Source organism: Echeneis naucrates, chromosome 23, assembly GCF_900963305.1.
Source record: "Echeneis naucrates chromosome 23, fEcheNa1.1, whole genome shotgun sequence".
Lineage (NCBI taxonomy): Eukaryota > Metazoa > Chordata > Actinopteri > Carangiformes > Echeneidae > Echeneis > Echeneis naucrates.
The window spans coordinates 13030273-13038510 of NC_042533.1; positions in this window are offsets into that span (position 1 = coordinate 13030273).

Below are 8238 nucleotides of genomic sequence, written 5' to 3' on the forward strand. Positions count from 1 at the left end.
CAAAATTTGTAGCAAGAGATAGATGGACAGACACTTAAGGTTGCAGAGGGTATCAACGCTTTTGAAACGCCTACGATCGCTTCAGGATATGATCACTTGACCACAATTGTCTACTTTTACACTGGTGAACAACTCTACAGAACAAATGTGTGCAGATGAGAGGCCAAGGACCGAGAGGTTCTGGGGAGCTGATTACGCACATCTCCTACGTTTAAAGCAACCGTTTCTGTCATACTCTGTCACGGCTTTTCTGAAAACACAAAGACAGACGCATGTTTGCACATACAGCTGCAAACTCAGGAACACAGAAGCCCAACTGCACCGTCAGTGGCTTCTCGCGGTAGGCTGTGCCGATGACTGACCAATCTGAGGACGGCGCTGCTGGGATGTCACTGTGCCCAAGGTCATGTTTGTGTCAGTGGGGGCACAGACAGGACCTTGTCAACTTGGAAATGCTGTCCAAGTTGAGGAAGACTGGCATAGAATGTAAGAACAAACTGCACCACCCAGTTTCCTAGCCCCAGCTGTTCGGCGAGCAGCTATGAACCGATGGCTCTATTGATTAGAAACTTTGCATTGGGAAAACAATACTCCGTCATTACACAAAAGACAAAAAAACTGCATGATTTGAACTGAGCTTTGAGCTGGAACGAGCCATCTACTGAGCTTCACTAATGAAAACGTATCATATTGAACAGACGTCTTTACAAAACTCTAAATTTAAGTCTGATGACAAAGAATCCTAATTGTCCATTAACAATGTTAATAGATTAACAAGCTTTAAAAAAAAAACACACACACACACACACACACACACACACACACAGAAAAGAAACATGGCCCTGTTCAGACCTGGTGTTCACATCTGTCTCTGATCCAATCACAAGGTGACAGTATAAATTCAGGTGTGAACTATTGACTGTCCATACCAACGGACTGACTGCGGGTTGAGAAAAATCTTAAATAAGCTTCCATCCAATGACTAACAGGGGGCGACTCCACTGGTAGTAAAAAGAAATAAGAACATATTGAAGTCCATGGGAAAATGGCAAGACTTCTCACTTGATTTATTAGCCCAGAGAAGGCTTCAAAATGGCAGCACTAAAACCAATGGGTGACATCTGAGAGCACACTCACTCAGACCACATGTGGTCAGACTCTTTTAGCAGATAAAAGGACCACCTCAACCACAGTCTGATTAGTCTCAATACAGTATGATTAAGGTCGAACTATATTCTATGATTTGACACAGATACGGCTTTATTCCCTTGCAGAGCTCCGAGCAGGGCAATCAATCACTGTCTTTTTCTTTTTCTTGTCAAGCAGATGTTTATGTGCATATAAAGTGGTCACTCAGTACGCAAGTAGGGATGCATTATAATACCAGGTGTGAACTGATCCACTAAGAGCTGCTCAAACCACTGAATGTTGCTGCCAAGTCTGAACAGGCCAAGGAGTCTGTTAAAGCTGAATATGCTAAATCAACTTTCAGCCTATCCCCCTGCCCAACAAGACAAATGTAAGTTTTCTTTGGATTTAGTCATCATGAAGTTGGGGTGGGGGGGGGGGAGAAGCCACAAAACATTTTGTAAAACGATCAGCGCAAATTGTCAAACGCAGCCTGACGAGCAGCAGTGCAGAGCCACTTTTGCACAAACAGGGAACTTCTCACCATGCTGCAGCTGCAGGGACATTCCTTCAATGGCACCTCAAAGTGTGTGTGTGGGCTTCACACACACGCTCAGCCAATCACTTATGACCAGAAAGCTGCCACTGAACCAATCCTCCAACATACCAAACAGGGACGGGTTAGCTTGGGGGGGGCTGGGAGTCAAAAACAGCAGCCAGCTATAGAAGTGACTGAGCTCAACAAAATCTAACATACACATGAACACACACACTATAAAATTAACAGAGCTTTACTCGAGAATAACATCTTGTTGCAATTCAGCTACTTTTGCATATTTGCAGGATTTCATTTTTTGCACAACTTAACAAGTAGACTCGACAGTACAATCTAATTGGGATGTATATGTATCTAAATGTTTTACAGTGTGCCTGTCATCCAGGTTGGCATTTTGAAAACACAACATGAACTTTTATTCGCTGAGAGATATGGAACGGGCTGGTCCAACTCCTGTACTTTAGGTTTCCTTCTGACTGTTTCCAGTAAATGTTGATCATGTCTCTGCTGTGTGCTCTGTGCCAGCCCAGATGTGTGCACACCCACTGTTCTTGTAAGTATTTTTGGTTCAACTTTGTCATCTTACTGACAGTGTCCACCTACTGCAGCAGGAGGTTGCCATGTGAGAGGCTCACTTGATGTTTAACTCCGCTTTCCCAAAACATGTGTCAATGTGGTGGGGAAGTGTCTATGCTTTGAGCTTCGTTTTGACACAGGGGTTGTAAAAGTGCTCTGCAAACAGGAGATGATGCAACACTGCCGGCTGCTTTCACGCTTCACTATACATTGAAGTTGCTGGTTCACTGACAGGTTCCACCTATGTGTGCAAGGGATCTAACTTAATCTTAATACTGGTGTTGAAATGTACAGAATCAAACTAACATCAAACTATCAAACTAAAAAGGCAATCAAACCTGTCTGTCCCCTGGGTGTAAAATGTGTCACCTCCTTGACTTTGTTTGCAAGCAGACAACGGCTTTATTATGTAACATGCAGCATAGTCATTAAAGGAAGAAATGCTTATTTTAAACCATTGGAGTGTCTCAGAAAGAAAATGAGTGGAAAGTTATTTTGGATCGCTTGTTTCACTTTGACTTCTCCGCACACACTTCCCTTGGGCAACCTTGGGCAAGTATTGAGTCGTTCAAACTTAAAGACGTTCTCTTCAAAGGTCAAGTTAAGAATATCTTTTTCTTTCCTCACTCTTCTGGCATTGAGGGTCAGTGTTATGTAATTACCTACCCATGTCCACCCGGGTCAACACCGACCTCTCAGAAGTGTGTGAACTTGCCACTATATACAGACACCCAGTGAGTTGTGAAGAGACTCACATATGGTCCAGTTTGGATTATGCCTGGCCCTTTTAAATTCTATATTTAATAGGTTCTGGGAATGGCTTGACATTTGAACTGAGCCACTTTCCTATCTCTCAATTAAAATTGAAGCTGCAAAAAGCTGAAACTCAGCTAATCTTAGTAGAAACACTATGAACGACGGCTGGGAGCGATGCCTTTCACTGTGAACTTGGGTAGTCGTAAGGAAAGAGGATTCAAAGAGCTGTCCATACATGGGTTCCACAGGTGCTGGTGCAAGGATTTCTTTAATTCATCATTCTTCAAGTTTTTGTCATAAGACAATGACATCTCATAATTGGCAGGGTTATTACATAATCATCAGCGCTAACCGTAATCATTCTGCGTAATTGATCAAACCATTTCCATTTATTTGTATGAAATCAGCTGGATGGAACTAAACGAAATAGCATATTTCCATCACTGTTTCCACACTGTTTTCCACCATTCGAGGTTTGACTGGTGCTCTTTTAACGGCGTCTTCTCACTGCGCCCCTTCCTCCGCCGTGTTTTAATGGCACATGAGGGGAGGATTTGCCCCCAAACTGCTTATGATTAGTGCGCGAAAAAAGATGGATAAATTGTAATTCACAGATATTGGTGTGACATTTGACTGTCAATTAAAATTTCATGATCGCAATATCCCTAATTATGGGATTAATATAATGCGCAATATATAGTGAATGGCAATAACAAGAGTTCTGAAAAGCTGCAGTGCTCCTTCTGTGAGTATTGCATACCTTCCTTCAGACTGTCCTTCCAGTTTGTCAAAGCTTCTATTATTGCCTATGTGGCACGTTGAAAAAAGTCCCTCCCCCTTACATAGGAACCCCCCCCCCGCGTCACACTGCAGTTGTGCATTTTGCAAGTTGGAAGCATAAAGACTGTGACTTCAGGACGTGGCTCAGTACTAACACCTGGTTCTAAGAAACTCAGTCATGGAATTGTTCATATGAAACTTCTGTCTCATGGACTCAGACTAACGCTGAACTACAACAGTAGTTGTGGAACTAGAACTACAACTACAAAAGTATTGCTGCTTCAGTAAACAGCAACAGATGAGAGCACAACAGTAAATAACTCTGATCTTATCACTGACTGAGCCTTTGAGGGAAAAATCCTCTGAAATCCTGAAAGCTCCCTGATAATTCAAAAAAGAAGTGTTAAATTCTTTGACTAAGCTTAAACAAAAAAACACAAATAATGCACAAACCCTTCAACGTGTGCTGTCATGTGGCATTAAAGGCTGGTTGGCGTTGAGTAAACGCCATATTGTCCCTTTGTACATAATGGTGATATGTTCTAACCTTGTTTGTGGATGCTCACTCTTATCAGTCAGTATTGATCTGCCAATTCATGTGTACAAATGATGATAGCTGTGTCTTGCTGTGCAACAATGCGATTCTTCACAAGTTCAAGGTTCTGACCTCGACTTCACCAGGAGTGCACTCACTCTAAAAGAATTTTTTTTTCTTGTTTCAAAATCTCTGGTTTATATAACTCCAGTTTCTGTTTGACCAATCTGGAGCTGAAAGAGAGAGAAAGTCCATGTATGCTCACACTCGTGCCAAAAAGGCACAGGGCTTTGAAAAAGTTGGGTTTTTTAAATCAATTATTAAGGAGCATAATTTTTTTTTCTTTTTGACAATTTGAACCAATAGGGACACTTTGGCCTTTCCATCATTTGTCCCTTTTAAAAACACCCTTCAAGTGTTATTTGAGATTATGAGTCTGTGCCAATATCCAAATATCTGTGCTGGTAAAGTCACCTGTACAAAGGTGCCACTGGCTAGGATAAAGCTGACTCAGCAGAGCTCTTTATTTGTAAAACAACCTGTCCTACGTATACAGACCATGACAAACACTATTTATTAGTAGGATACAAATATTTCAGCCTTGGAGTTTAAATCTACCACCATTAAACTATTAACCATGAGTCAGTCAGAGAATTCAGACGTCACCTCAATATTTCAACTGCCCAGACTCCCTTCACAATCTGTAACAGGTCAAACTAGGGTCAGCAGACGGTGAGAGATGCCTTTTAATATTATGTAAGCACCTATTAATTATGAAAAATAGGTCACTTTTTCATTCTCTTCTGTGTGTCCATTGGCAGGACTCAGAACTAGGTATAGCACTCATCATCCGCTGTGTGTGATTATTAAGATGCCTGATTGGGAGACTTGAGCTTTAGTTATTTTTTTTTTTTAACATAGTACAATGGTAAAATAATAACAGTGTGAGAATGGCTAGCATGTAATGTCAAATTTTCAAAGTGATGCTGCTTGAAGTATGACTAAGGATTTCTTAATCAAGTTACGGGACAACAGCAGTTGGTGAAACACACTTGCTGCAAATTTGGGGAACAGACTAAGTAATGACACTTAAATTTGCCTAATTTCTCTTTCAGGCTTACATCAGCCTATATTCGCAGCTGGTCCTACAACATATGAAGATATCAGCTTTTCATCTGCATAAAGGTAGATTTTTCTGGGAAGCAAATTAATGACTTTTTGGTAAAAAAAAAAAAAAAAAAAAAGATATACTGCAGTTGCCCATTAGCTTGGTGTGATATAATGACGTGAAAGACGGAAAAACTTTGGCTGCGGGCAAAGAAAGACCGCTCTAACAGCACTGCTGAGACTACAGCCACACCAGTATATGTTAGTTTTAAAACATCTCTTTTGTTATATGTGCAACATGCCATGCACTTTAAAACATGTGCCCAGTATCTGGGAATGTAATATGACGACATCGCTTTTGACACAAAGCTAAAATGGTCATCTGGACAAAGATCATCCCAGTTTCAAGGGTTAGTTTTAAATTTGAAATGTAGCCTCGTAAGCTAACAGTTTCTCTTGCCTCTGAAGAGTGAATGTGAGGGAATGAATGTTGCACTGAATTCATTTAGTTAGATTTCATGTGCAGGTATTATGTGCTAGTGAATTCGCCATATGTGGCAGGAAATGCTCTGCTTTGTTAGACCGTTGAGTGATCCAAATGGAAGTCTGGGATCCTGTGCATTACGCTGACACGTTCAGGGGATTTAAGAGAAGGATACAGGATTACCGTTAAATACTGAGCAGCTTGACTGGAAGAAATGTTCGAGTTGTGGAGATTCTGGGTGCTAAGTGTTCCCGCAGCTGGATTGGAAAGGATCACTCCCATGCTTATGGGGTCTTCAACAGGACAATGAACCCCGGGAGCTGACCTAAGAACAGTGTGTGATGGCTGAGGGAGAAAAGGGACTTTCTCTAAAAGTTTCAGGCTACATAACACAACAAACAAACAAACTACAAATTTATCGTCACAGTACGCAGTGACATGGTTTTGGCGAATTGCCAATGGGTTGCCATTGTTTAAATGTTTGATGCCACTACTTCACTGTGTCTTTGTGTCAGTAGTATCCACTGCTGTGAAAGTGACTCGACATCTGGCTCACAACTCATTTGCTCATTCGCGCTCCAAGTTACATCAGCCAGCAGCGGTGCTTCAGCCTCTGGCAGCCCAGCGAGGGGCCGCCTGACGGGGTCTGACCTACATGTGTCATTCAGCTCTCCATGCAGCCAATGCGGACCAAGGTTTCCATGAACAAGTCTGAGTCTGCTGCTGACAGGTGTCGAGTCGTGTGCTTGCCTTTCCCATTCACCTGCAGGCTTGTAAAGTTACTGTTGAGTCACGTGAGGGGTATTTGGATTATCTGTTTATATGTGCAACATTTCAGGCGGCCCGCCCCTGAACTTACGCACAGAGATCAGCAAATAGTCAGGAGGAGTGTTGTTCAGTGCCTGCAGACAGCTACAATGTCCTCTGCTGCTTTTTGAGGTTGGATAAATAAATAACCTTGACATCACAGGGATGACAAGCTTTTATCACATAGATCATCTTGTTTTCTATTTTTCATTCCTATTCCTTAAACGAGAACTCATCCACTTGCAGCCATGAGTGCGCACGTCAAACCTTTAATATCAACACAATCACAAACACAACCACTTTGGCACCGCTACAATGGGAGATGCTTATAAAGCTGCCTAAAAAAGATGTAGGTGCAGCTCCACAGAGTGAAGTGATCATCAGACCCCTATTTGCTGTTATGTAAATCAAGTGCATGAAAAGTACACAGGATTTTAAGACGTGCATGTACGGTGACTGAGTAGCAAGCAACAAGTTATTTTTTAGCATTCAGGAGGCAACCATAGAATCTGAACACACTGCTTAAATATGCCACTGTTAAGACATCCCCCTGTCTCAGTACAATCTTTGTGTGCCTAAGTGTTCGGTTCAGCACTATATGTGAGGGGAATCAGGGCGTGTTAGTTCAGATGCTTCACTAAAACTGATTTTAGAAATTAGTTTAAACAAATTCATAGCAAAGAGTGAGAACTTCAGAGCAAGGAAAGGCAAATTACGAAATAAAGCTTCTCATCAGATCCGTCAGGGCAGCTACAAACTTCTTAATGAATCAAAGGGATGAAGGTTTCAATTAAACAGCAGGAATGAAATGGAGACAAAATTGCTTCTGTGGAGATCTTGAGTCACCCATGGGACTGAGCCAGTGCCAGGTTTGTGGAAATCAAGTTAAAATTAACTCAACAATTTTGGTTATTATTTTCCACTGGGGGGGGGGGCATGACAGCAGTTTAAGTCTATGATTGCAGTCATAACATATTTATTATTCCTCAGTGAGCCCTGCAGGCCACACAGCATGCGCCTGGCTGCTGTTATATAAACCCACCATCCGTATATTACCTTTGTTCTTATTGTTCCACTATTTCAGAACAAGGCACGCCGTTTATTGATGTAATTAACCACAAAAACACATGCAACGGGATCTAGCACAATGGAGGATGAAATATACGCACAAGCGATGATATAATAGTCGCCTTTGTGCTTTTTTTTTTTCCAAATAAACGCGGAACAAGGCAGAAAATGTGAGGGACCCACATCAGTCTTCTGTGCAAAATGCAGTGCATATGATCAACTGGTGACTTCTGTGGACACATTCAGACTTTGAATCTCCAAAACGGAGCCGACTTTTCTTTAGGAATAACAACAACAACAACAACAACAATAATAATAATAAAATGCTTCGCGCTCCTGGTGGTTTAAAGACAACACCCCGCAGGAAGCGTCGGCGGACAGCCACTGTTGCACTTCCAATTCATGCTTAGTTTACACGTTGATCAACATGTATGGTAAAAG